The sequence below is a fragment of the Acomys minous genome, assembly GCF_964271855.1.
Source record: "Acomys minous genome assembly, chromosome: 18".
Lineage (NCBI taxonomy): Eukaryota > Metazoa > Chordata > Mammalia > Rodentia > Muridae > Acomys > Acomys minous.
Genome location: NC_140501.1, coordinates 10,507,323 through 10,515,233, shown reverse-complemented (window position 1 = coordinate 10,515,233; position 7,911 = coordinate 10,507,323). Strand labels below are relative to the sequence as shown.

At 37.3% G+C, this 7,911-nt stretch overlaps 1 long non-coding RNA gene across 1 annotated transcript; it reads left to right on the top strand.

Moving 5' to 3' along the window:
- The first annotated feature begins 1,204 nt into the window (after positions 1-1,204).
- On the top strand, positions 1,205-6,977 carry LOC311589603. The gene is made up of 3 exons (XR_014776578.1): positions 1,205-1,292; positions 1,388-1,621; positions 6,824-6,977. It is a non-coding gene; the product is annotated as an uncharacterized lncRNA (long non-coding RNA).
- The last annotated feature ends 934 nt before the right edge of the window (positions 6,978-7,911 follow it).

Sequence of the window (7,911 nt, the reverse complement as noted above, 5' to 3'; positions counted from 1 at the left end):
GGATGCAGACAGACAGACAGACAGACAGACAGACAGACAGAATCAGAATGAAAGGAATGAATGAAAGAGAAAATAAATGGAAAGAAGCAAAGGTAAAAATTAAATATTTCCATCTCAGTGTGTGTACAATTCACCACAATTCTTTTTAAAGTTTTAAAAAATATTATCTATAATGCCCTTTTAAACAGCAAGCATATTATTCATGGACTCATTATTTAGCCCCATTGTTCATATTTTTAAATTTAAAGAATACAGAGGCAATGTCCTTCCATAATTTAATTACTGAGGTTTCTGAAAGTAGGAAAATAAAAAAACCTAACAATAAACTGAGGGATGGTTAAAACGGTGTCTCGATGGTTGACTGCTTGTCTCTCTTCTATATAGTTCCAGTTTGGTATCTACTCCCCACCATCAGGCAGTTCCAACAGACTGTAACTCCAGCTCAAGGGGTATCAGACGTCCTCTTCCAGCTACTGCAGGGGCATGCATAAATGAGTTTTACACTAAAATATGTGCATAAATATATACTTCTGCACATATGAAGCACTAGATGATATATGATGATTTGATTGTACAAGAGAGAAAACATATATCCAGTTTTAAACTCTCACAAATCTGAAGTAATATTTTGTTTCCCTGAATGAAGAAAGAAAAAAGAAAGAAAGAAAGAAAGAAAGAAAGAAAGAAAGAAAGAAAGAAAGAAAAAGAAAAAAAGAAGGCAACCTAAATTTAATAATGAATTAATTCTTAATGGGATGCAAGGTACATGTTTCCTTGATTTTAGCTTTTGTTAAATTGTTTTCAGTTCTTCTGATTTCTATTTTCAGTTCTGTTACTTTGTTTTCTTGTACTTTAAACTTGTGTCAATCAGGGACTGAGGAAACACCAGATGACAAGTATTTTTCTTTGGTTCCCCACCAAATTATTCTACCTAGCCCAAGCACAAAAGCAGCATGAAAATTAGTGTGTCTTCTGAGGCTGGCTTTATTTCATTGTAAGTCTTTAATCAAAATCCAACAAAGGATTTTTACTAGAAATCTATACAGTTTTAATTATTTTAAAATAAATGAAAGTAATAGAATATAAGTGCTTTTTAGTCTTTACGCATTAAGGAAGAGATCATTTAACTAGTCCCTGTGTTCAAATATCTGAAATTGTTTATTTCTAGAAGATGAAGTAATACCTTTCTTCCTCTTATTGTTATAGAAATTTAAACCAGCTTACCTTGTGGAAGCTGTTTGTCAGATGAGATGTGACAGCCATGTGGCATGCGGCTTAGACCTAGTTGCACAGTAAGTTGAAAAGTTTTGAACTCCCTTTTCTCAGCTTTCTTGGCATTAGATAAGTGGTGTTAAACTCAGACGGGTGCGTCTTCTTCTGTTTACAGTCTCCTTACCTGTCACTGGATCTCTGCTCCTTCTGTACATCAGGTGATGAGGAAAGTCTGCAAGTTTTCAATTTGTGCTGTCGGCAGCTGTGTTCTGGGAAGAGCAAAGTGACAGCAGTGGAAACAGACTGCATGTTATCTGCTGTTTTCACATGCTTCTGTATGAAAATGCTAATCTGTTGTCAATACGGGATGTCATCATTCTTTGCACAATTGTGTCATATCAAAATAAGTGTGAGTAAAATAATTACCTTTAGAGAATATTTGAATCTTTCCCAAGCGATAACATTAAAATAAACACATGTTGTATATAAGAAGACATATCCGATTATTTTTCAATATATTTTATTAATTTATTCATATTACATCTAAATTGTTGTCCCATCCCTTGTCTTCTCCCATTCATCCCTCCCTCCCATTTCCCCCTTATTCCCCTCCCCTATGACTGTGTATGAAGGGGACCTCTTCCCACTGTATATGCTCATAGGGTATCCGATTATTAATGGTACTTTTTTGAGAAAAAAATTTTCATGAAAGCATTTCATTTCTATTGAGCTTTTTCAGACATGGACACACATCTTTTGCAGTTGTTCATTTTATATCACTCACAAGTTCTGTATCTGTGATCTAGTGCAGCCATGCACCTTTGTAGTTCTGTTTGGCTTTAATCTGTTAGATGTTTCATGAGTAAGACCTAGAGGGCCTCAATTTTGAAGGTGGATCCAGTAAGAGATGTTGTCTGGTGGTTAATTTAGAAATAGGGCCTAATATTTATTAGTAGACCTATAATTATTATTATGGTGGTATTTTCTAGCCTGATATCAATCAATAAAATACAGACACCTGCTATATTTTTAAATAGCCCTGCTTCTCCTGTGGCAGGACAGATGATAGCCCCCTAAACTACTTCCCAGTTGGGGGCAGGTATTCCATAAGCTGCTCCAATGCCATACAGTCTGCTTCTAATAATATCTATTTAGCTAACTGTCATCAATAACCCCAAATACTTCTTAATTATCATCATCTGGGCCAAATCTCCATCCATACAGGCCATGTGCTTCTACATCCACCTAACTCATGTCACCAGCCTTCTTCCTCCTTTGTTCCTCCACTCTTACTTCCAGATGTGTTGGCTTTTTATTGGTCAAATAGAAAAAACGTTCTAGGCAAGGTTACAAACATTTTGGTGTACTTGAGTGTGCTCATTATGGCAGCAACCTGATCAACCTCTAACAGAAATGTAATTTTTATATTTTGTTTCACTGGACATTCAAATAGGACTCCCAGCCATATACATATGGATGCACACATACACACACCTATATGCACACATTCATACAAGAGAAGTATACATATTCATATTTATACACATACATGTATAAAGCATGTTTCCACTGGAGAATTTACTTTATAGCAATGAATTCTCTTTGGGATTAATTTCTTACACTCCTTCAAACATTACATTAACTGAAATTCTCAAGTGGGTGCTTTCTCATAGCTTTTGTACTATTACAGGATTCATTACTGTGTATCACAAAAATTACTTACTATTTAATTATAATGAAATATTCTATTAAGAGTAAGATCTTATGGCTGTTATCACAATCTTATACACATAGTGTTACTCTCTTGTGTTAGTATTCTTGTTACAAAATTAAATCTGCATTTTTGTTATAGACTGCATCAAGAACTCTAGCCTCTATGGTCTATTTTTTTTTAATTTATAATGACCCACTGAATATAGAGATCTTTATTTCCACCCTAGGCTCTCAGAACATATATCTTGTAAATATAGTTTCTAAAGGGATTTTCCTTCACCTGTTCTCTTATCATGTTTTCTCTATCCCCTTATACCACCTCAATTCTGAAGCTTATTGACATATAATATTCCAATAATGGTTGAGGTAGACTGAGTTTTAGAATTGTACCTTGAAGAACATGATACCTTTTTTTCTAAGAAAATACCAGTAATTGGATATGGGTATGGATCCTGCTACTCTCAGATAGACACCTTGGCCCTTTATGGCTCCTTGTTTTTGTTTGTTTGTATTTTCATTCCAAAACATTGGTACCCATTTTCATGGCTTGTTTCTTTGTGTGTAGAGCCTGAGTTATTAAAATCAATCAATCAATCAATCAATCAATCAACAACTATTTACAATAGTTGGACTGTCTCTATAAGACATATCTTAAGTGCTGATGTAATTGCTAAAGCTGACCTACCAAATATCAGTAATAACAAGGAAAGTAAGCCATGATACCCTTCTTTTAGCTCAGTATGATGGACAAAGCATTAATGATTGGTCAAAAACTGAAGTCCTCTTTCTTCAGGTCTTAGTCAAGGTCAACCTCAACTTTCTTTCTTTTTTTTTCCTCCTTTATTAATTTATTCTTGTTACATCTCAATGGTTATCCCATCCCTTGTATCCTCCCATTCTTCCCTCCCTCCCAATTTCCCCTTATTCCCCTCCCCTATGATTGTTCCTGAGGGGGATTACCTCCCCCTCTATATGATCATAGGGTATCAAGTCTCTTCTTCATAACCTGCTGTCCTTCCTCTGAGTGCCACCAGGTCTCCCCCTCCAGGGGACATGGTCAAAGGTGAGGCACCAGAGTATGTGAGAAAGTCATATCCCACTCTCCACTCTACTGTGGAGAGTGTTCTGTCCATTGGCTAGATCTGGGTAGGGGCTTAAGGTTTACCGCCTGTATTGTCCTTGGCTGGTGCCTTAGTTTGAGCGGGACCCCTGGGCCCAAATCTGCCTATCATAATGTTCTATTTGTAGGCTTCTAGGACCCTCTGGGTCCTTCTACTTTGCCTTTCTCCCATGATTCTCTCATCTAGAGTCCCACTAGAATGTCCTCTCCTCTGTCGCAGTTTCCTGGTAAGTGAAGGCTTTTGTGGGACATGCCCCTTGGGCTAATATGCAGATATAAGTGAGTATATACCATTTGAGTCTTTCTGCTTCTGGCTTAACTCACTCATTATGATCATTTCTAGCTCAATCCATTTATCCACACATTTCGGGAATTCCTTGTTTTTAATAGCTGAATAGTATTCCATAGTGTATATGTACCACAATTTCTTTATCCATTCTTTTATTGAGGGACACTTAGGCTGTTTCCATGTTCTGGCTATTATGAATAAGGCTGCTATGAACATGGTTGAGCAAATTTTCTTGCTGTGTGCTGGAGCATCTTCTGGGTATATTCCAAGGAGTGGAATAGCTGGGTATTGAGGAAGCCCTATTCCCATTTTTCTGAGATAGCACCAGATAGATTTCCAAAGTGGTTGTACTAGTTTGCATTCCCACCAGCAATGAAGGAGTGTTCCTCTCTCCCCACATCCTCGCCAGCATGTGTTGTCGCTTGAATTTTTTATCTTAGCCATCCTGATGGGTGTAAGATGGAATCTCAGCGTTGTTTTGATTTGCCAAGAAGAAACTGGTCACAGCACTTCTTGGCACCTGCTCCTTATTTAAGGGGCAGAATTACAACCAGACGAGCTCAAAATTCACACACTTCCTCTCTTTCTCAGTCTTCAGTTACACAGTGGGAGCTGTAATGTTGGCAGAATGTGGAAGAAATGTTGATGGCATCCATTTCCTTCATCTTTTATCAGTTGTAGTGGGTTCTGAACCCAAAGAAACAAGCCACAAAGACCAGAGGTGATTGTTCCAGTTCAGAAAATTATTCTTAGAACAGAGGTGACTGAATTCAGGCACATTGTGCTGGTCCTCTTTTCTTTTTTTTTTTTTTTTTCTTCTTTTCTTTCTTTTTTTCTTTTTGACCTTTTTTTTGTCTTTTTTGTTTGTTTGTTTATTTGTATACAGAATGTAAACTGAAGTGATTAGAGTGAAGTCTGAAGTACTCTCAGTTGTACCAAACTTTGTTTGAAACACACATAGAAAAGTTCCATACCAAAGCAAGTAGGGTTCCTAAAATACTTGTAATGCCAGCCCTGTGGAGAAGTTAATGGAGAAGGATTACTATACATCTGAGGTCACTTTAGTCATTACAGTGAGGTCATGCCAGTCTGAGTCGAGGTGGAATAATTGGTCTCAAATAAGTAGACAAAGAAAATAATGGCAGTGTTGGCAGTATCCACTTAATAGATATTTACTCTATAGCCCTATGAAGGAAGTAAACTAAAGTGTGAGCCACTTAAAATGTACTGGAAAATAACCTTTCTGAGATCAGAACAAGTCTTAAATACTTTTCTCAAATACTGTCACCTCAGTACATATTAGTAATCCACAATTCATATTTACATGTTACTTTTCATAAGAATTTTAACCAATTACATTTACATAAAATTATTCTTTAAAAATTATTTTTAAAGTATTGTATTTTCTCTATACAAAATAATATGTATTTTGTATGTGTAAAAACAAACAAACAATAACAATAACAACAACAACAAACAAGAAAACAACCTGTGTTGTAGTCTGAAGCCATGTTGATACCCATAGGCAGTGTTGTCCCAAGGGCCATATTTATGTGAGTGGCTATGATGCCATTTGAGCCTAGGATGATTTCCTTGGCCAATAATTCTGCCAATGGTGTGATGTTGTCCCTGGCCCATGCACTGGAACAGGGCTGTGTTGATGTCAGTGATCGATCTGTACTGCCACATAAGACAATGATGATGTCACTCGTGCACATGCTGATGCAGAAGACCATGTGGATGTCCATGGTCCTGTTCTTGATCCCAGTTCCTGATGGCTGTAAAGACAAGGAAGCTGTTTTTGCCATGATATAGTGACTGCAGATGTAGAGTTGAGAAAGAGATACAAAGAAGGTTTCTGTGACAACCCTACGCAACCCACCAATAATGTAACAGCCTAGACAGAATGCCATAGAAGAGAACTATTAAAAATTGTGATAAGGATGCTGAAGAGTAGCTGCCCACCACTGATGACTTCTTCCCATGTGTGTCATTGGGGAAGGACTCAGTCTTCTTTAAGGGGCTGTCAGAGGGGGTTTGATCATGCTCCAGTGAGTATGTGGGCAACAAAAAGTATATGTGATTTTTCTTCTTCTTTTTCATTTCTTCTTTTTCTTCTTCTTCTTCTTCTTCTTCTTCTTCTTCTTCTTCTTCTTCTTCTTCTTTTCTCCTCCTCCTCTTCCTTCTTCTTCTTCTCCTCTTTCTCCTCCTCTCCTTATTCTCCTCCTTTCCTTCTCCTCCTCTTCCCCCTTCCATCTCCCCTTCCTTATCCTCCTACACTCCTTCTTTTTCCTCTTTTTCTTCTTTTTTGGGGAGGGAGAGGCCTCAAGGTTCAGGGCAGACCTGGAAATACTAGGAAATGAGAAAGCTCAGGTTTCATATTGTGAAATTCTCAAATAATCAATGACAACATGGAAAAAAACCCAATATATACCAACAAAATTCATTCCAAACTTTGCTCTCTATTGTTCACTGATATGCCAATAAAGATGCTTGACAGCCAATGGCTGAGCAGGGAAGAGAATAGGACTGGACTTCCTGACAGCCAGAGAAGGAGAAAAGAGAAAGAAAGTGGAAGATTCAGCCAGGAGGAAAAGTCAAAGAGACATCAAGAGAGAGCAAAGCAAGCTGGAGCAGAAAAAGCCATAAAAGCAAGTATCTCGAGGGTTTGCACCAGGAGGAAGCTGGATTAACTTCAAGTGTTAAAATAGATTAATACTTCTCAGGTCTTGAGCCATGAGGCTTATTACATAAATACAATAATCCAGTTTAATTATTTGGGTGTTAGCCAGGTTAAGAGAGAAACATCAACACAGTTTTAAAAGAACAACTAACAATTCACCATAACATAAAATGGTAGTATCTTGAAAACAAAAAGTTAGTGACACATTTACATCATTGCTTGAAAACAATGGTTATAAAACAAAGACATTCTATTGAGTGTTGGTAGATGCATTACATGGTAATAATATTCTATTATTCAGAGTTACAGTGATGAAAGTCCTTTAATGGTCAGAGTATGGACATCCTTCCCACATAGACTATTAAACACAAATTGTCTTCTGGTCCTTCATTCTTGGAAGAATTGCTACTTCCCTATTCATGCGGACAAACCCAGGATGAAAGGGAAAAAAGACCCTGGACAATAAAGGAAATATTGCTTTATAATAGTCTGTACATGATGGCTTTAATAGCACTACTCTGTAGACGGAGGTAAGGAGATCTCTGTGAGTTCAAATCCACTATGGTCTACATTGTAGGTCAGCCAGGGCTACATAATGAGAAACTCTTGTCAATAAAATTAATTATTAAAAAGTGACTTGTTCAAAGAGTTGCAATTATAGACTTGTAAGACATACAGTGTTGGGAACAAGTAACATAGAAAGCATTGGCGGCAGGGCGGGAGGAGGTGGCATAGAAATCATTTAGGTACAGTTGCAGGTTGTTCTGGATAATGACCTCTTTGACACCTGGTTTCTCTGATTCTCAGAAAGAAAACTTCTCTTAAGCTTAGGGTTCCCAACAAAATGAGGACAATCTCAGGAGCCATTGCAACTTCTCAAATTGGTTTTTGTTT